Source organism: Schistocerca gregaria, chromosome 2 (assembly GCF_023897955.1).
Source record: "Schistocerca gregaria isolate iqSchGreg1 chromosome 2, iqSchGreg1.2, whole genome shotgun sequence".
In the NCBI taxonomy this organism is placed as follows: Eukaryota; Metazoa; Arthropoda; class Insecta; order Orthoptera; family Acrididae; genus Schistocerca; species Schistocerca gregaria.
In genome coordinates, this window is record NC_064921.1 from 879638922 (window position 1) to 879659273 (window position 20352).

The 20352-nt window shown below is 43.4% G+C and overlaps 1 protein-coding gene across 2 annotated transcripts in view; it reads left to right on the plus strand.

Moving 5' to 3' along the window:
• The first annotated feature begins 388 nt into the window (after positions 1–388).
• LOC126335290 (uncharacterized) overlaps positions 389–20352 on the plus strand; it is a 152852-nt gene continuing 132888 nt past the window's right edge. For both annotated transcript variants that reach the window (XM_049998378.1, XM_049998379.1), the window contains exon 1: positions 389–484. The gene's annotated coding sequence lies outside the window, so the exon portion shown is untranslated. The remainder of the gene's footprint in view (positions 485–20352) is intronic.

The following is a 20352-nucleotide window of genomic DNA, read 5'->3' on the forward strand; positions in this document are numbered from 1 at the left end:
CATATTCAGTGGACAGCTGTCAATCTCTTAGGATACAAGTTTGTTAAAGTCTTGTCACATGTAGTTCGTAGGATGCTATATGTTTTTAGAGTCACTGAAAGAGACATATAAAAAAATGACAATTTTAGAAACTCGTTCCCTCTTGTATTAATTTCTGCAAACGCTCATGAGGTTTTACGCAGTTTTTCTGCACAGGTTTTATTGCTCAGTTTAACACTGCCAGCGGTATCGCATATTTGAACACATAAATTTACGTTTTGGTGGTCGTAAACATTTCATGTGATTGAAGGAAGCTCTTTGTTAAGTGACAGAGCTCAGACGGACTTCGCGCCGCAGATAAGATTAGGGCTGGATGTCGCACTGGTCACACAATGCGTGGTGACACGGGAACCGCTATTTATCACCGCCCCCAGTCTCCGCTAGAAATCACTTTGTGGTCTGCTGCGCACCTTCAGCTCCAGAGCGCTCTGCCGTCGTTACCTGTGTGAGTACCTTGTTAGGATGTCAGCTGGATAGCTTGTAATTACTTTGCCGATATTTGGTGCTTCCTGTTGTCCAACAGGTGGGCACAAGGCGCTCTGACCTCAAAAATCTCTGAGGAGGTAGCTTCTAACGGAAAATTTAACCATATGCCCGAGAATAACCTTTTGACAAGATCTCAGGCTGGTTACTGTAAAGACTTCTCTACTTAGTAAGCAATTTATGTTCTCAAGAACTGAATTCTACTAGAATTAAACAAGAAAAGATAGCCTTTTAGCATTTTCCGTGATTTGTCAAGGTCATTGATTATGTATATCATAAAATTTTTCTAGACAAACTAAAATGGTATCTCATTAAAGCTCTTTCCCTTGCATGGATGGAGTCGTATCATATCAATAGAAAACAAAGTATTCCGTTAGCAGGTGGCACGACTGGAATGGGGAAACGTTATTAAATATGGTGTTCCACAAGGTTTAGTATGTGGTCCGATCTTGTTCTTAGTTTACATAAAAGATTTACCATGGACATTGGAGGATTCTTCAAAAACTGTAAAGTTCATTGATCAAGGACCAGAACAAATCCATGTCATACGTAGCCAGGAGCGTAATGGAACACCTCACAACTTGTTCGCAGCCAGTTGTTTAATCTCTTAATCTCACAAAAGCTCATATTATACCAAACAAATAAAAATGTCTTTGGATGAAGCTTCAAATGTGACATTCCTACGCATTCAGATGGACAATAAAATGAGGTCACACCAGAACATGGATAAGTTACCAAGAATTTCAGTTCTACCTTCTTTGCACTTAACTGTTTCTCTCATTGCGCTGTTAGACTGGACTGCTAGCGTAGTGTTCATATTTTCACTCAGTACTTTACTACATTGTAATATTTTGGGCAATGCAGCTAAGGGCGAAAAAGAGCTTATTCTAAAGAAGAACGAAGTAAAGATCATATGTAAAGTTGATTTTACGTTCCAGTACATGGTTTTTGTGGCCAGGATGGACTCTGCAATCCATTACCACAATACTTGGAAATGTATTCCGGGTTTTTCTCCTAAGAGTCCACAGGCGAATTTTCTCTGGTGTTTCGTCAAATATTTGCAATTTCGTTTTTACATTGTGTAGCTGATGTGAGCCTAAACAAACACTGTTCATCGCTTCTTCATGCAAGACCCAGTGTCTACGAAAGGCGTGTGTTCATTCCAAACAAAATTGTTTTTAAAGCGGAATTTTACGTGCCCACTCGATAGAGCGGTCACAGATATTAGTCTAGTGTGATATTCGTTTCATCGGTACGTATTAACAGGGGTGGTAAAAGACGAATATAACGTTTTCCGTCGGCAATTGGCGTCGCATGAAAGATGTGATGAGCATTATTTTCTAGGGCTGACTCCAGGTACAGAAACGAAATTATATCAACGAAACACCACAGGAAAAGCGCCTAACGCCTCTTAGGAAGGACACCCTGTATACAAGATGGTCAGAAACAGTCTGAAAAGCTTTAAACAGTGCTGCAAAGTAGGTTGTGCTGAGAATTAATTGTTACGAGAAAAGTGCGGTATGCCGTGTCGTTTCTTAGAGTCGAAGAAGGCCGTTGGGCGTGCAAATTCGCTTACTAGACTGCTTAGCCTGTGGCTCGGGTTCGATCCTTACTACCATCCCACGACCAATTTTTTTGTTTCTCTCTTGTTCGGTTTTAAGAAACCAAACGAAGAACGCGTTTGGCAACACCATCTCTGGAGGACCGCTTGAATTTGCGGGCGCGACGGCCTAATGGGCTAATTTCAAAACTAAGTAACTCGAAAATGGCGCAACGTGTCGATTTTTTCTTAACAATTATTTTCCAGCACAACCTACTTTGCAGCTCCCTTATAAGCTTTACAGACTGTTTGTCGTTAGATAGGCATTTGGCAGTATAAACAGACAGCTGACGGTGCTCTGAGTAAAGTACGAGTAATATATTAACTTTACTTGAAGTATTAAATAAAAACAATAGTTTAGTAGTATAGGAGGAGATGCAGAGGCTTTTTTCAATGTATCTGGTTTACTCTCAGTACACATATATACATTAATCTAGAATTAATGCCTCTGTTTATCAGTGTGAATAGATTAGCGGTATCCACAATTTGTCGTTAGAAAATTTTGCAAAAGTATCCAAACAGGGCCAGTACGAAAACGTTATTCCACACAAGTGACTTATCATTTGGCATCACCTTCTCCGCCCTCCAATTTTTCCCCGTACACCTTGAACTATGTCAGTTTCGTTACTGACTGGGATAAGCGCTGTACAGGCATACCAAACCTTGTACCTGAGCGCGATCCCAGCATCGCACCCCAAGCGTCGGCTTATCTCGCTTTGTTCTTAAACTAGCTCAGTGTCTAGCTGCTTCACCCAGACTGTTCCTCATTCATGAAGATCCTCCTTCATGACGTGTGAATATACACTGAAGAGGCCAAGAAACTGGTACTCTTACCTGATGTAGTGAAGGGACCCCGCAAGCATGCAGAAGTGAGCAACATGTCGTGGTATGGACTCGGCTAATGTCTGAAGTAGTGCTGGAGGGAGCTGACATCATGAATCCTGCTGGATTGTCCATAAATCCAGAAAAGTACGAGGGGGTAGAGATCTCTTCTGAACACCACGTTGCAAGACACCTCAGATAAGCTCAATAATGTTCACGTCTGGGAAGATTGGTGGCTATCGGAAGTGTTTAAACTCAGAAGAGTATTCCTGAAGCCACTCTGTAGCAATTCTGGACGTGTGGAGCGTCTCATTGTCCTGCTGGAATTTCCCAAGTACGTCGGAATGCACAATAAACATAAATGGATGCACGTGATCAGACAGGATGTTTACGTACGTATTACCTGTCAGAGTCGTATCTAGACGGATCAGGGGTCCCATATCACTCCAACTGCACACACCCCAAACCTTTAAAGAGCCTCCACCAACTTTGCAGAGATGCAGAGATGCAGAGCCCATTCAAGAGATTCTCTCCATACCTGTACACATCCATCAGCTCGATACAATTTGAAACGAGACTAGTGCAACCGGGCAACATATTTTCAGTCATCAACAGACTGATGTTGGTGTTAGGAGGCCCAGGCGAGGACTAAAGATTTTTGTCATGCAGTCATCAAGGGTAAACGAGTGGGCCCATATCTATGGTGTTCCATTGAATGTTTCGCACGCTGATACTTGTTGATGGCCCAGCACTGAAATCTGCAACAATTTGTGGAAGGGTTGCACTTCCGTCATGTTGAACGATTCTTTTCAGTTGTCGTTAGTCTCGTAGGATCTTTTTCCGCCTAGAACAGTGTCGGAGATCTGATGTTTTACCGACTTCCTGATATTAACGGTACTCTCGTGAAATGGTCGTAAGGGAACCCCCCCCCCCCCCCTTCATGGCTGTAACGGATCGTGCAGCCACGTCTCGATTCCTAAGTCAACAGATGGGGACGTTTGAAGGCAACAACCACCTGCACGAACAGTTCGACGACGTTTGCAGGAGCATGGAATATCAGATCGGAGACCATGGCTGCGGTTACCCTTGACGCTGCATCACAGACAGGAGCGCCTGCGATGGTGTACTCAACGACGACCCTGGGTGCACGAATGGCAAAATGTCATTCTTTGCGGATGAATTCAGGTTCTGTTTACAGCATCATGATGTTCGCATCTGTGTTTGGCGACATCGCGGTGAAGGCACATTGGAAGCGAGTATTCGTCATCGCTATACTGGCGTATCACCCGACGTGATGGTATGGGGTGCCATCGGTTAAAAGTCTCGGTAACCTCTAGTTCGCATTGACGGCACTTTCAACAGTGGACGTCACATTTCAAATGTGTTACGACCCGTGGCTCTACCCTGCATTCGATCCCTGCGAAACCATACATTTATTTCAGCACGTTAAAGCACATCCGCATGTTGCAGGTCCTGTACGGTACTCTCTAGATACAGAAAATGTTCGACTGCTGCCCTCGCAAGAACATTTTCCAGATCTCTCACCAATTGAAAACGTCTGGTCATTGGTGGCCGAGCAACTGACTCGTCACAATACGCCAGTCACTACTCCTGATGAACTGTGGTATCGTGTGGAAGCTGCATGGGCAGCTGTACCTGTACACGCCATCCAAGCTCAATGCCCAGGTGTATCAAGGCCTTTATTACGGCCAGAGGTGGTTGTCCTAGGTACTGATTTCTCAAAATCTATGCACCCAAATTGCACGAAAATGTAATCACATGTCAGTACTAGTATAATATATTTGTCCAATGAATACCGGTTTATCATCCGTATTTCTATTTGTGTAGCAATTTTAATGGCCAGTAGTGTACATTAATCTAGAATAATGCCCATGTTTATCACTGTGAGTAGATTACCGGTTGTTGTTGTTGTGGTCTTCAGTCCAGAGACTGGTTTGATGCAGCTCTCCATGCTACTCTATCCTATGCAAGCTTCTTCATTCCCAGTACCTACTGCTGCCTACATCCTTCTGAATCTGATTACTGTATTCATTTCTTGGTCTCACTCTACGATTTTTATCCTCCACCCTGCCCTCCAGTACTAAATTGGTGATCCCTTGATGCCTCAAAACATGTCCTACCTACCGATCCGCTCTTCTAGTCAAGTTGTGCCACAAACTCCTCTTCTCCCCAATTCTATTCAATACCTCCTCATTAGTTATGTGATCTACCCATCAAATCTTCAGCATTATTCTGTAGCACCACATTTCGAAAGCTTCTATTTTTTTCTTGTCTAAACTATTTAACTGCCATATTTCACTTCCATACATGGCTACACTCCATAGAAATACTTTCAGAAACGACATCCTGACACTTAAATCTATACTTGATGTTAACAAATTTCTCTTCTTCAAAAATACTTTCCTTGCCATTGCCAGTTTACATTTTATGTCCTCTCTACTTCGACCATCATCAGTTATTTTGCTTCCCAAATAGCAAAACTCATTTACTACTTTAAGCGTCTAATTTCCTAATTAATTCCTGCTGCATCACCTGATTTAATTGTACTACATTCCATTATTCTCGTTTTGCTTTTGTTGACGTTCATATTATATCCTCCTTTCCTTTAATGCCTACTCCAAACTTTTCTTTTGTTTCCCGATATACAGATTGAATAGCATCGGTGAGAGGCTACAAACCTGTCTCATTCTCTTGCCAACCACTGCTTCCCTTTCATGTCCCTCGACTCTTATAACTGCCATCTGGTTTCTGTACAAATTGTAAATAGCCTTTCGCTCCCTGTATCTTACCCCTCCCACCTTCAGAGTTTGAAAGAGAGTATTCACGTCAAAATTGTCACAAGCTTTCTCTAAGTCTACAAATGCTAGAAACGTAGGGTTGCCTTTCCTTAATCTTTCTTCTAAGATAAGTCGTAAGGTCAGTATTACCTCACGGGTTCCAACATTTCTACGGAATCCAAACGGATCTTCCCCAAGGTCGGCTTCTACCAGTTTTTTCATTCGTCTGTAAAGAATTCGCGTTAGTATTTTGCAGCTGTTACTTATTAAACTGATAGTTCGGTAATTTTCATATCTGTCAACACCTGCTTTCTTTGGGATTAGAATTATTATATTCTTCTTGAAGTCTGAGGGAATTTCGCCTGTCTCATACATCTCTCTCACCAAATGGTAGAGTTTTGTCAGGACTGGCTCTCCCAAGGCTGTCAGTAGTTCTAATGAAATGTTGTCTACTCCCGGGGCCTTGTTTCGACTTAGGTCTTTCAGTGCTCTGTCAAACTCTTCATGCAGTATCATATATCCCATTTCATCTTCATCTACATCCTCTTCCATTTCCATAATATTGTCCTCAAGTATATTGCCCTTGTATACGCCCTCCATATACTCCTTCCACCTTTCAGATTTCCTTTCTTTGCTTAGAACTGGGTTTCCATCTGAGCTCTTGATATTCATACAAGTGGTACTCTTTTGTCCAAAGGTCTCTTTAATTTTCCTGTAGGCAGTATCTATCTTATACCTCGTGAGATAAGCCTCTACATCCTTACATTTGTCCTCTAGCCATCCCTGCTTAGCCATTTTGCACTTCCTGTCGATCTCATTTTTGAGACGCTTGTATTCCTTTTTTTCCTGCTTCATTTCTTGCATTTTTATAATTTCTCCTTTCATCAATTAAATTCAACATCTCTTCTTTTACCAAGCGTTTCTACTAGTTCTCGTCTTTTTACCTATTTGATCCTCTGCTGCGTTCACTATTTCAACTTTCAAAGCTACCCATTCTTCTTCTACTGTATTTCTTTCCCCCATTCCTGTCAATCGTTCCTTTATGCTCTCCGTGAAACTCTGTACAACCTCTGGTTCTTTCAGTTTATCCAGGTCATATCTCCTTAAGTTCCCACCTTTTTGCAGTTTCTTCAGTTTTAATCTACAGTTCATAACTAATAGATTGTGTTCAGAGGCCACATCTGCCCCTGGAAATGTCTTACAGTTTAAAATCTGGTTCCTAAATCTCTGTCTTACCATTATATAATCTATCTGAAACCTGTCAGTATCTCCAGGCTTCTTCCATGTATACAACCTTCTTTTATGATTCTTGGACCACGTGTTATCTATGATTACGTTGTGCTCTGTGCAAAATTCTACCAGGCGGCTTCCTGTTTCATTCCTTAGCCCTAATCCATATTCACCTACTACGTTTCCTTCTCTTCCTTTTCCTACTGTTGAGTTCCAGTCAGCCATGACTATTACATTTTCGTCTCCCTTCACTATCTGAATAATTTCTTTTATTTCATCATACATTTCATCAATTTCTTCATCATCTGCAGAACATGTTGGCATATAAACTTGTACTACTGTAGTAGGCATGGGCTTTGTGTCTATCTTGGCCACAATAATGCGTTCACTATGCTGTTTGTAGTAGCTTACCCGCACTCCTATTTTTTTATTCATTATTAAACCTACTCCTGCATTACCCCTATTGGATTTTGTATTTACAACCCTGTATTCACCTGCCACCGAAATTAACTAATTCCCACTATACCTAACTTTAACCTATCCATTTCCATTTTTAAATTTTCTAACCTACCTGCCCGATTAAGGGGATCTGACATTCCACGCTCCGATCCGTAGAACGCCAGTTTTCTTTCTCCTGAAAACAACGCCCTCCTGAGTTGGAGATCCGCATGGGGGCCTATTTTGCCTCCGGAATATTTTACCCAAGAGCATGCCATCATCATTTAAACATACAGTAAAGCTGCATGCCCTCGGGAAATTACGGCTGTAGTTTCCCCTTGCTTTCAGCCTTTCGGAGTACCCCAACAGCAAAGCCGTTTTGGTTAGCGTTACAAGGCCAGATCAGTCAATCATCCAGACTGTTGCCCTGCAACTACTGAAAAGCCTGCTGCCCCTCTGCAGGAACCACTTGTTTGTCTGGCCTCTCAACAGATACCCCTACGTTGTGGTTGCACCTACGGTACGGCTATCTGTATCGCTGAGGCTCGCAAGCCTCCTCACCAACGGCAAGGTCCATGTTTCATGGGGGGAGACTACCAATAGCCATAAATTATTAGAAAGTTTTACAAAAGTTTCCAGCCAGGGACAGTTCGAGAGATTATTCCACAGAAGTGACTTATCATTTGGCACCCCTCTCTCCACCCTCTGCTTTTTCCCGGTACATCTTCAACTGTGTCAGTTTCCGCTACTAATTGAGACACGCACTGTACAGGCATAATAAGGCTTGCACTTCGACGCTGTCTCAGCAGGGCGACCCAAGTAGCGGCTTTTCTCTCGCTTTGGTCTTAAACTAGCCTAGAGTCAAGCTGCTTCATCCTGTTAATGTGTACCTTGACGTGTTCCTCATTCATCAAGGTCCTCCTTCATCAACTGTGAATATATGAATGAGTGGACGCAATGGATTCATATTTGGGATGAGCAGGATCGAATTCTCCTTCTCGTTATTCCGATTTTGGTGGTTTTCTTGTTTTTATTAAGACAAATGCTAGGACGGACTGTCTGCAAAAAAAAAAAAAAAAAAAAAAAAAAAAGACGCTGCCGATTACCTTGCTCATCCTTTTCAGTCCGTAGTTAAGTTTTGTCTCTAATGATCTCGCTGTGTACGGGGTGTCAATTCCAAACCTTTTCTTTTTCCGCCTACTTGCTCCTGACAGATACACACCAATTTTTTGATTCTTCTGTTGTTATTGTCTCAGGCTAGACTGAGTGAACAACCGATATCGATTCGTTTCGTCCATTTCGCAGTTTACATTAAATTTATTTATGTTGCCTCTTTGTTTACAACTACAGTTTCCGCGAACAGCTTCGAAGAATCACAGCCCGCATCTCGTGGTCGTCCGGTAGTTTTCTCGCTTCCCACGCCCGGGTTCCCGGGTTCGATTCCCGGTGGGGTCAGGGACTTTCTCTGCCTCGTGTTGGCTGGGTGTTGTGTGATGTCCTTAGGTTAGTTAGGTTTAAGTAGTTCTAAGTTCTAGGGGACTGATGACCTAAGATGTTAAGTCCCATAGTGCTCAGAGCCATGTGAACCATTTGAATCTCCTTACCTTTTTCACTTCTTTTAATATTTGTTCATTAGGTTATCTTTCAGTCCATGATGTCCTTGTGGCTCTTCACAACCTTAGCTTAAAATGCTCCAAATAAATAGCTTGATGTATTCTTTTTCTGTTTACATATGAAGGTGACTCTTTGTTAGTAAATTACCCTTATTTCTTAATCCTTTTTTAGTCGTCCTAATTCCTCTTTTACTATCCGTTCTGTTCTCATATCTTATTGTACTTCGCATGTAGTAATATGCATTTACTTAAGTTAGAATTTTATTTCCTGTCGCACTGTTTGTCCTTACTTGTATGTAGGATTTAATGCATTTATTTGCATTAGAATTTTATTTCTTCTCTTACTGCATGCCCTTACTTGTCTGTACAATTTATCTACCAATATTATTAAAGACTCCTTTGCGTTTATTTTCTGCTTCTGGTTGTCTAAGCCACAAGACAAAATTATTAACTACAGTTCATGCCCTTTTTAGAATCTGCTAAGACTACTATACCATCAGGAAATCGAATACAATATACTTGTTTACCATTAATTTTGATCCGTTTGTTGCAGCTTTACATTGTCTGCATGTCAGTATCTCTAAATCAGTTAATAAGACTGGGAGAGAAGAGAAGCTTATTGGACACGTCTTCTACTTCCAGACTCTTAGTACCTTTGATGTCTGTTTCTGTACTATGGGTTTTATTTGTTTTGAGAATCAGTCTTTTTGTTTGGTGACCAATTATTTTTCTTAGCAGTTTGTTTATTTCGAAAAGCCTTCGACACAGTAGAGCGAAGTTTCTGAAAATAATTCGCTGAGTGCGGTTTCCTTGACATCAGCTGTACTAGGTGTAGGTCTACTGGCCAGCAGTGAAGTGTGAAAATTTGTGTCGGACTGAGACTCCCTTACTCCGAGTAGTCATCTTAAGCATGCTCTCTGGAATAACCCAGACTCTCACATGTCATACTGCTTACATCCTTACATCGTGCTCCACTAAAGTCATCACTAACGCTCGCAACATTACTTGGATTTCCGCCTAGGTGATTGATCTCTGTTCCTCGCTGGCTCATCCTCCCAACTGCGGTTATCCAGGTAATGTTGCGAGTTGAGGTGTTGAGGTGGACTTTTCGCGATAAGCGGGAAACTTAGTTTCGAGTCCCCGTCCAGCACAAATTTTCGTAATGGACTCTGGGCTAGTAGATCTACATCTAATACAGGTGAAGTCAAGTAGTTTGCAAGCAGCGAATAAATTTCGAAATACTTCGTACACCTCAGGATAGTCAACAGGGTCTGTCCTTACTGACATTCAAGTAAATATTGTTGTTGTTGTTGTTGTTGTCTTCAATCCAGAGACTCGTTCGATGCAGCTCTCCATGCTACTCTATCCTGTGCAAGATTCTTCATCTCCCTATACCTAATGCAACCTACATCCTTCTGAGACTGTTTAGTGTATTAATCTCTTGGTCTGCCTGTACAATTTTTACCCTCCACGCTGCCCTCCAATAGTAAACTGGTGATCCCTTGATATCTCAGAATATGCCCTACGAACCGGTCCGTTCTTCTAGTCAAGTTGTGCCACAAGTTTCTCTATTCTCCAATGCTATTGAATACCTCCTCATTAGTTATGTGATCTACCCATCTAATCTTCAGCGTTCTTCTGTAGCACCACAGTTCGAAAACTTCTATTCTCTTCTTGTCCAGACTATTTATCGTCCACGTTTCATTTCCATACATGGCTACACTCCATACAAATACTTTCAGAAACGACTTCCTCACACTTAAATCTATACTCGATGTTAACAAATTTCTCTTCTTCAGAAACGCTTTCCTTGCCATTGCCAGTCTACATTTTATATCCTCTCTACTTCGACTGTCATCAGTTATTTTGCTTCTCAAATTGCAAAACTCATTTACTACTTTAAGCGTCTCATTTCCTAATCTAATTCCTGCAGCATCACCCGATTTAATTCGACTACATTCCATTATTCTCGTTTTGCTTTTGTTGATGTTCATCTTATATCCTCCTTTCGAGACCCAGTCCATTCCGTTCAGCTGCTCTTCCAAGTCATTTACTGTCTCTGACAAAATTACATTGTCATCGGCAACCTCATAGTTTTTATTTCTTCTCCATGGATTTTAATTCCTACTCCGTATTTTTCTTTTGCTTCCTTCAGTACTTGCTCAATATACAGACTGAATAACATCGGGGAGAGGCTACAACCCTCTCTCACTCCCTTCCCAACCACTGCTTCCCTTTCATGTCCCTCGACTCTTATAACTGCCGTCTGCCATCTGGTTTCTGTACAAATTGTAAATAGCCTTTCGGTCCCTTTATTTTACCCCTGGCACCTTCAGAATTTGAAAGAGAGTATTCCAGTCAACATTGTCAAAAGTTTTCTCTAAGTCTACAAATGCTAGAAACATAGGTTTCCCTTTCCTTAATCTTTCTTCTAAGGTAAGTCGTAAGGTCAGTATTGGCTCACGTGTTCCAATATTTCTATGGAATCCAAACTGATCTTCCCCGATGTCGGCTTCTACCAGTTTTTCCATTCGTCTGTAAAGAATTCGTGTTAGTGTTTTTCAGTAGTGGCTTATTAAACTAATAGTTCGGTAATTTTCACGTCTGTCAACACCTGCTTTCTTTGGGATTGGAATTATTATATTCTTCTTTAAGTCTGAGGGTATTTCGCCTGTCTCATACATCTTTCTCACCAGATGGTAGATTTTTGCTAGGCCTGGCTCTCCTAAGGCTGCCAGTAGTGCTAGTGGAATATTGTCTACTCTCGGGGCCTTGTTTTTGCTTAGGTCTTTCAGTGCTCTGTCAAACTCTTCACGTAGTATCGTATCTCCTATTTCATCTTCATCTACATTCTCTTCCATTTCTATAATATTGTCCTCAAGAACATCGCCCTAGAAAGTGTCATTAGTGGAATGAAGTGCCGCAATTACAACCAAATGGTGCAGACTGCGATTAATGGAGTAGGATGACTACATCAACGAGACATTGCCTTTAGTGTCTGATGACGACGAACCACAAGGTGCACTTCAGAGGATGCGTACTTTACGAGGCTTTGCTTTGGTGCGTAATACAAAACGGTAAAGGGATTACTGTAGGCAGAACCTAAGAAGGGGCAACGCCAGTACGCAAGAGGAGGAAACGCTCGCTGGATGTTAATAAATTCTCTCTGTGTGCGTCTCTTTGTGTCTCGTAATACAATTAAGTCGCGCAGGACTTGAGCCAAGCGTCGGTGACATTCGTAATGACTTTCTTGGCAGTGCGAGCGGGCTGCGTGCCAAAGTGTACAGAGGACGGAAAAGCCGATACCGCAGCGGGGCGCCGCGTAGGCGAGATAAGGCGTGAACAGGGCGAAAGGGCGGAGGGAAAGGTACCGGAGCGGGGAGCTCCGCTGTCAGCGGTATAGTCAACTGCAGGAGGCCCACGTGTCAGGTAAGAAACAGCAGCAGGGCGAAGGGGCAGGGAAAGGTATATTCCGTGACAAGCGTCTCAGCATAAAGAACAACCCCAGATATGCAAAACAGAAGTCACGATACAGATTTGACAGCTGACATAACTACTTAAGAAACACAGGAGAAAAAATTCACTGCCGTAAAAAAATTAGTACAGCCTTTTAGAGGTTTCAGTTCGCTCAAGATATACTACGAGGGTCACTCCAAAAGAAATGCACAAAATTTTTGTAAAAATACAGTCTTCATTCTGCATGTGTCAAAGCTTTACAGTGTGTAGATCATAGAGTAATTATCTTTGGAGTGAGCATGCACATGCGCAGAACAGATTTTGTGTTGTCAACATACGTTGTTGGCCTGGTCACGTGTTCTCGGGAGGTCGTATGTTTGTCCATATAGCTCTCTGTACATTTCGAATGTCACTACATCCCTAGTACATACGTTGTTGGCCTGGTCACGTGTTCTCGGGACGTCGTGTGTTTGTCCATATAGCTCTCTGTACATTTAGAATGTCACTACATCCCTAGTACAGACGCATTCTTTTAGTACGTGTCGTGGATTATTTATATATGTTGCGCAGACATTTTAACAGCATCCATTTGATACCGGGAATAAACCAGCTACGTAACTTTTAAGGCAAGTGATATTGCATTCTGCTTCTTTGCAATAGGTGTCACAGTTCAGATGCACTCGATTTTTGGTAGTTTTCGGTATGATACGCCACTTTATAGTATTACAGAGCCTGACGTACGTTTTTGCAGTGAAAGTCTTGCAAAACGACTTGACAGTACGCTAGTGCTTTTCCAAGTGTCCGAAAAACACCGAATTTGCCACACATTAACGATTATATCCCTGTTAATTTGTCCTTTTTTCTGCTATTTCTGTGTATTTATTTTCTCGTTTTTGCGACACAAACCACAATTTCTCTTACTGGTGACACTTTGAAGTATTTATTTAACGCGTTTATCATACTTGCTCCCAGTTTATTAAATAAATATTGCTCAGTGAAAGAAAGTGGCAAATATGATAATCACAAGTTATATTTACGAATCTGAAAAATTTCGTTTTTCAGGTGGTTTTCGTTTGGGTACTTTTGGTAGTAGGTGTATCTACACAGTGTAAAACTTTCAAACATCTAGAATAAAAGATGGATTTAAAAAAATAGTGTGCATTTCTTTTGGAGTGACCCTCGTATTACAACAGTGCATATGGAGTGCATGAAATGATTACATTTACATATAAATACCAAAAGGGGTTCTGAGGAATCAGGTATCTACACACACTAAAACATCCATACTAGCACTTTGCCATCCGACGACACCACAGTGGTGTCATGAGCATATTATCGCGCAGTGGCCGGTGACAGCACTTTTGTATCTTTTTACATTCTGTTGGTGTTTTGTTTAGGTGACAGTAAGTTGCACACGTCAACAAGTTTTTTTTGTTTTTGTAAGTACTTCTACACTTTCATCATGACAGACGAAAGAGACGATATGATTATTTGCGACGAATGCGCGGACGTCTTGTCTGACCATCCGGACGACTTGACCAATTAGGAAGAAGACACTGGAAATCAAAAAAAGGAAAGTGAAGCCGAATCATCGGAAGACAGTGAAATACGCCGAAGAAGAATTCGGCGAATGCTGCGGTTGCCAACTGATTTGTCTGAATCAGATGCAGAAGACAGACTATGATTTACTGAGGACCAATAATAAATTTGAAGTATCTCCGGGTCCACATATATTTCCCAAAGATACACAGAGCGTCTTGAATATCGTAGAATTATATACTGGGAACGATCTATGCCGGCCGGTGTGGCCGAGCGGTTCTAGGCGCTTCAGTCTGGAACTGCGCGACCGCTACGGTCGCAGGTTAGAATCCTGCCTCGGGCATGGATGTGTGTGGTGTCCTTAGGTTAGTTAGGTTTAAGTAGTTTCAAGTTCTAGGGGACTGATGACCTCAGATGTTAGGTCTCATAGTGCTCAGAGCCATTTTTTGAATGATCTATGTGAATATATTAGCAACGAAACCCACAAGTACTACAGTCAAAATTTCAAGAGAAGAAAAATGGATTTAAAAAAAATGCCAAGTTTGTCGACTTTTCGGGACCCGAACTTAGAAAATGGTTTGGGCTTGCTATCCTTATGGGAATTGTAGAAAAAAAGGTAAGAATCGGTGATTACTGGTCACCCAATACGTTGATAGACACACCGATATTTCGCAAAACGATGTCCCGAAACCGAGCCAGACAAATATTATCATTTTTACATTTTTCCAACAACAACAATAAACCGGATAATGTCGACTGACTTTTCAAAGAGCAATTCGTAACTGATTATTTTTCCGAAAAGTTTAAAGAAACGTTTAATGGTGGTTGTAGTGGTTAGTGTTTAACGTCCCGTCGACAACGAGGTCATTAGAGACGGAGCGCAAGCTCGGGTTAGGGAAGGATTGGGAAGGAAATCGGCTGTGTCCTTTCAAAGGAACAATCCCGGCATTTGCCTGAAACGATTTAGGAAAATCACGGAAAACCTAAATCAGGATGGCTGGAGACGGGATTGAACCGTCGTCCTCCCGAATGCGAGACGTTTAATGTAAGTCAAAATATCTCAATTGATGAAGGAATGATACAGTGGCGCGGACAGTTAAATTTTAAAGTTTTCAATCCGTCGAAAATTAGAAATATGGAATACTCATTCGGATGCTGTGTGATTCGTGTACGGGATACATTTCCTCATTCATGATATACTCTGGCGCTGTACAACCTTCAGCAAAAACAGTGATGAAACTATTGACACCTTCTTACGGAAAATGGCATCACCTCTACATGGATAATGATTATTACAGTGTATGACTTGGAGAGAAGTTGCTTGAAAAGAAAATTCGAGTTTGTGGAACAATGCGGCAAAATAGAGGATTTCCGGAAATGTTAAAGCGCACAAAAGCCAATGTGTTTGTAGCTTGTCATCACCTGAAAGGTGACAAGCGGTCGGCGACAAGACAAGTAATCCGAATTAGCGCTGCCGGCGCCAAGCGAATAAATTTGTACGAGACGTGCGCAGGGCAGAGTGTTAGTACGTGGAGTAGCCTTCACGGGCAGCAATGCAGGCGCTGATTCTGGCATCAAGTCGCTGTTACAGGTGCCGAGTACTGTCCTGGGATGCGTTACGCCGCAACTGCCCGACCCGATCACGTAGTTCTGTAAGGACTGTTGCTTGACGAGCTGGAAGAGTCACTTTTCGTCCCGTCATAGCCCGCACATGCTTGATTAGAGACAAGTCCGGAGGTTGCGTTGGTCAGGGAAGTTGCTGCACGTACTGCAGAGCACACAAAGTTTTACTGATAGTGTGTGGGTGGGCGTTATCCTGTTGGAACAACGCAGCACCTTCCTGTAGCAAGAACGGCAAAAGAATGAGACTAGCAACATTCTGCACCTACCGAGCGCTCGTTAGCGTCCCCTTCAAGAAAACCAAAGGCGAATGAGAATTCAAGCTTATCACACCCCAAACGATAGACCCTGTGGTGGGACCTGTTTGTCTTGGACAAATGAACTCTACGAGGCAGCGCTCACCAGGTCTACGTCGTAATCGCAAAAAACCATCACTTGCTTGTACGCAGAATCTGTTTTTATCGACCGGCCGGTGTGGCCGAGCGGTTCTAGGCGCTCCAGTCTGGCACCTCGCGACTGCTACGGCCGCAGGTTCGAATCCTGCCTCGGGAATGGATGTGTGTCATGTCCTTAGGTTATTTACTTTTAAGTAGTTTTAAGTCCCAAGGAACTGATGACCTCAGATGTTAAGTCCCATAGTGATCAGAGCCATTTGAACCATTTTTTTAATTTTTTTATTTCTTTGCTTTTATCGTTGAAGAGCACGGCGCGCCGACCCATCTCACAAGTGATCCTCTGATGGCACCAGCCCAGCCGAGGACATCGTCGCTCTGGCGTCAGGCTAGATGTGTGTAGTTCCACAGCTAATAACCGGTTCACATCGGTTCCTATTGACACGTCTTGCCTCACAAGCCCTCTTATCTGTGCCATGTTATCTGTACAATCTGCCACTGCTGCCCATACAACACACCGATCCTGGCTGCGTTGACGTCGAAAGCCTCGTACATGCGTGTGAAAATGTTCACGTGACCTATGATACCAGCAAAGTTAATAAAACATGCTCGGGTTTCAAGCCGCGTCAAGTGGTTTCTGCCGACGAGCTTTCGGCAGAGATCTCCTCTGCCATTGTCAAGTGGATGACTGTCGTGTGGTTCTCACTACCGTGCTGATATAGCCACGCCGTCGCTCGTGACGTCACTGGTGCTCGGCCCCGCACCATCTATGGCAGCGTGACCGCCGGGCCCGCCGGGTGTCCCCATCACAAACTCTATTCACTTGCTGTCCCAGCTCTTTGGCGACCCCAACGTGGATTCATTTAAGTACATTCTGACGTAATCATATCTCTTACTTGATGGAAAATACACTGCTGACCATTAAAATTGCTACACCAAGAAGAAATGCAGATGATAAACGGGCATTTATTGGACAAATATATTACAGTAGAACTGACACGTGTTTACATTTTCACGCAATTTGGGTGCATAGATCCTGAGAAATCAGTACCCAGAACAACTACCTCTGGCCGTAATAACGGCCTTGATACGCCTGGGCATTGAGTCCAACAGAGCATAGATGGCTTGTACAGGTACAGCTGCCCATGCAGCTTCAACACGATACCACAGTTCAGCCATGTGCTCGCCAACTATTGATCAGACGTTTTCAATTGGTGAGAGATCAGGAGAATGTGCTGGCCAGGGCAGCAATCAAACATTTTCTGTATCTAGAAAGGCCCGTAAAGGACCTGAAACATGCGGTGGTGCATTATCCTGCTGAAATGTAGCGTTTCGCAGGGATCGAATGAGGGGTAGAGCCACGGGTCGTAACACATCTGATATGTAACGTCCACTGTTCAAAGTTCAAAGTGCCGTCAATGTGAACAAGAGGTGACCGAGACGTGTAACCAATGGCACCCTATACCATCACGCTGGGTGACACGCCACTATGGCGATGACGAATACACGCTTCCAATGTGCGTTCACAACAATGTCGCCAAACACGGATGCGAACATTATGTTGCTGTAAACAGAGCCTGGATTCATCCGAAAAAATGGTATTTTGCCATTCGTGCACCCAGGTTCGTCGTTGAGTACACATCGCTGACGCTCCTGCCTGTGATGCAGCGTCGAGGGTAACTGCAGCCATGGTCTCCGATCTGATAGTCTATGATGCTGCAAACGTCGTCTAACTGTTGGTGCAGGTGGTTGTTGTCTTGCAAAAGCCCCCATCTGTTAACTCAGGGATCAAAACGTGGCTGCACGATCCGTTACAGCCATGCGGATAAGATGCCTGTCATCTCGACAGCTAGTGATACGAGGCTGTTGGGATCCAGCACGGCGTTCCGTATTACCCTCCTGAAGCCACCGATTCCATATTCTGCTAACAGTCATTAGATCTCGGCCAATGCGAGCAGCAGTGTCGCGATACGATAAATCGCAATCGCTATGGGCTACAATCCGACGTTTATCAAAGTCGGAAACGTGATGGTACGCATTCCCCCTCCTTACACGAGGCATCACAACAACTTTTGACCAGGCAACGCCGGTGAACCACTATTCGTGCATGAAAAATCGGTTGGAAACATTCGTTATCTCAGCACGTTGTAGGTGTCGCCACCGACGCGAACCTCGTGTGAATGCTCTGAAAAGCTAATCATTTGCGTGTGACAGCATCTTTTCCTGTCGGTTAAATTTCACGTCTGTAGCACGTCATCTTCGTGGTGTAGCAGTTTTAATGGCCAGTAGTGTATTTTAACCAAACTGACGGCGTGGCGATGGGAAGTCCATTAGCTCCAGTAGTAGCCAACCTCTTTATGGAGCATTTCGAAGACATCGCCTTGTACACAGCTCCTGCAAAACCGAGCTGTTTTTATCGCTACGTCGACGATACCTTCGTCATTTGGCCACATGGACAAGAAAAGTTAGAAGAGTTTCTGGAGCACCTCAACAGCATCCACAACCACATCAGGTTCACAATGGAAGTAGAGAAGGAGGGTTCCCTGCCGTTTTTTGACGTGCCTGTCCGCCGTAAACCAAATGGGTCTCTACTTCATAGCGTTTACCGTAAGCCCACCCACACGGATCGGCATATGCACGCCACCAGCTCCCATCACCCAGCACAGAAACAGTCAGTTCTGAGGGCGTTAGTGCATCGAGCTGAAACCGTCTCATCCACTGATAACTTGCCGAGAGAATTGAGCCACTTACGCAAAGCTTTTAAGGAAAACGGTCACAACAACAAAGAGATCTCACAAGCTGTGTCATGCAAGCCTCAAAGGAAGAAGACCTCTGAAGAAGACACCAAGCAAGTTGCAATTTACCATTTTGTGGTTCGATAACAGGAAAGATTAGTCGGCTCTTGAAGAGGCATAAAATAGACGCAATCTTCAGTCCTCCGGCAAAGATCCGGCAACTAATGAAATCTGTGAAAGACGATGTAGGCCTCAGAACGCCAGGAATTTCCAAGATACCGTGTGGTTGTAGTCAGTTCTATGTCGGCCATACTGTTCGTACTATTGAATAGCGCCGCATAGAACATGAAAGGTGTTACCGTCTGCGCTATCCAGAAAAATCAGCTGTAGGGGAACATGCTGTAGAAAACGGACACCGAAATGCATTCGATGAGATGTCTATTATTAAACGGAGTAATGGCTTCTGGGATGGTGTGACAAACGAGGCCATAGAGGTTAGAATTTCTGACAACACCTTCAATAGAGGCGGTGGACTGCACATGAGTACAGCGTGGGGTCCGGTGTTGAGGGAGTTGAAGCGGGCCCGGAGGTCGTGCGACCAAAACATTACTATATATGGTGCGGGACGGAGCACCAGTGACGTCACGAGCGTCGGCGCAGCTATATAAGCACGGCAATGACAACCACACGACAGTCATCCACTTGACAATGGCAGAAGAGATCTCCGCCGAAAGCTCGTGGCTTTGACGTGGTTTGAAAGCCGAGAATGCTTCACTAACGGATATCGCCGCGAAAGCATGCATTCGTACACCAGCAGCGTTGCACAACTGAGGCAGCGCGTCCAACTCGCGTTGGAATGCTGCGAGAGGACCATTCCAGCAGTCGGAGGGCCACAATTTGACCCCTTTCATTTGCCTGTTGAAAGCACAAATCCTCATCTGTTTGCTTCACGATTTTGCACCACACTGAGCCTTCTGACTGTGAGCATTCACTATTGAAAGGTGAACGCAGATGGCGTCCTGGTAGCTATGCCACTACGCTATCAGCTGACGGACGACGCTGATACCATTACCAGTACATCTGCTATCCCGAAGGTGACATACTTGGTCATCAGAGAAAGATCGACATCCTTTCCAATTGTACTAATTTTTTCCGGCAGTGTATATAATTAGATTGGAATCCATATCATCCCGTTGTGCACAGCAATCGTTGAATATATACAGTGGGGAAAAGGACAGCAATTGATCGCGAAATGCGTCCTTTTAGCACAGCAGATCTAGATTTCAACTATTACATAGTCACCTTCAGTACATATAACAGCAGTTGACATTAGTCCAAAGCGTCAGGCAGTAAAAAATATTGGTTGATGTTAAACATACGGTCTGAGGGGTCTTGTCGCGGTCCGCGCGGATAGCCCCGTCGGAGGTTCGAGTCCTCCCTCGGGCATGGGTGTGTGTGTGTTGTCCTTAGCGTAAGTTAGTTTAAGTTAGATTAAGTGGTGTGTAGGCCTAGGGACCGATGACCTCATCAGTTTGGTCCCACTAAGCATTACCGCATTTCTTTTTAAACATACAGAAGTCTAACAAC